General features: G+C 35.8%; 1 long non-coding RNA gene across 3 annotated transcripts in view; it reads right to left on the bottom strand.

Moving 5' to 3' along the window:
• LOC106526867 (uncharacterized) overlaps window positions 1-1,184 on the bottom strand; it is a 3,661-nt gene extending 2,477 nt beyond the window's left edge. For 2 of the 3 annotated variants that reach the window (XR_001311312.1, XR_001311313.1), the window contains exon 1: window positions 1,097-1,184. This is a non-coding gene — a long non-coding RNA (uncharacterized LOC106526867). The remainder of the gene's footprint in view (window positions 1-1,096) is intronic. The other variant, XR_001311314.1, reaches the window with a different exon arrangement.
• Window positions 1,185-1,638: the final 454 nt, after the last annotated feature.

The raw sequence follows: 1,638 nt of genomic DNA on the forward strand, positions 1-1,638 counted from the left end.
ACCAGAGCCTGTCTGTATAATGTCTTGTGACGTCCACGGCCTACCCCAGTTACCACTACTGTGCATGTGTGTCAACGACAGAAAGGTAGATGTGGCAGTGGAAGCTGTCAAAGCAGTTTGGAGAGAATAAAGTAAAAAAAAAGAAGATTTGATTATTAAATTAGTCATCAATTATTTTAATAATTGATTAGTTGATGATTAATTGATTTATCGTTGCAGCCCTAATGGTGATATTGATTTTAGGCCATATCGCCCACCCGGCACTCTCAGACACATGGCTTAATGATGAAAGTATAAATAATGTGAATATTGAGGGGTATGAACTTAATCATATTAACAGAAACAATAAAAGAGGTGGAGTAGTAGCTTTACTTATAAGTAAGGAAATAAATTGTAAAATAATTAATAAAAAGTCAGTAATGTTAGATAATATTTTGGTAATGACTACAATTGAAATATTAAATAAAAATTCAAAAAAATATAATAAGTTGTGTATATCAATCACCAGATTCAAATACAAAGATTTTCACCAATCAATCAAATCAATCTGCACCGAAGTGGTTTCACAGGACCTATGAAAGGGTTTTTTATGAGATATGAATTTATTTTTTTTAAGAGCTATGAAAGTTTTATTTATTTATTTATTTTAGGAGCTATGAAAGTTTTATTTATTTATTTATTTTAGGAGCTATGAAAGTTTTATTTATTTATTTATTTTAGGAGCTATGAAAGTTTTATTTATTTTAGGAGCTATGAAAGGTGTGTGAGGATCGTTGAACCACGTGACGACACGTCGCCTGTCAGCGACCACACTGCCTGCTACTCTTTGGTTGTGTATTTGCTGTGGGGGTCGGACCGCAGCGGAGCTGCATGTAAAGAAACCTACAAAACAACCAGCGACTACACCAGGTTAGTTTAGATATGATAAACAACATTATTAGTATCCGTACTGACATTTATTCGCTCATGGTTTGAGGTTCTTCGATATTAGCTTCTTATTACTCAAATCACAATAATGAGTATTGTTGTGTCCATTTGACGACAAGTAGCAGTAAACTGTACAAATAAAATAAAATAAAATAAAATAAAAACTTACATACTGACAGCGGTACCTCCACGCTGCCCTCATGTTTCCAGTGGACTGAAAGGCCGAACAGTGCGCGTGTCTGTATTTATAAACTAACCGCCGCTAAGCATTGTGGGAAACCAACTCTACCAAAGATCGTCGCACGAACAGATGTAACACTCATACATGTCAAGTTGTACAGATTGTCCGTAAATCACAAGGATTTTACGTCATTTTGCCGGACGTACACAGCAATCTTACGGATTTTTTTTAAAAGTCTTACAGATTTTTTCAAAACCTCATTTTTAATTTTATCTGACATGTCTCAGCCTTATTTAAAAAACAATAAATAACACCAAATAACCATCTTACAACCTATTCTCATTGGAAATAAGTTCTTCCGCTCTCCTTCCCTCCTGCTCTGCAGCAGGAGTTGTCATGTCTGCAGCCAAACGATTCAAATATAAGACTTTAAATCGCCCGTCTGGGTAAAAAGTCTAGTAAATTTCGCCGCTTTCTGCCTCATTCCGCCGTAAAATGCCCCCCCCACCCTGAGAATGAACTGGCCACCC

Source organism: Austrofundulus limnaeus, unplaced genomic scaffold, assembly GCF_001266775.1.
Source record: "Austrofundulus limnaeus strain Quisiro unplaced genomic scaffold, Austrofundulus_limnaeus-1.0 Scaffold298, whole genome shotgun sequence".
Lineage (NCBI taxonomy): Eukaryota > Metazoa > Chordata > Actinopteri > Cyprinodontiformes > Rivulidae > Austrofundulus > Austrofundulus limnaeus.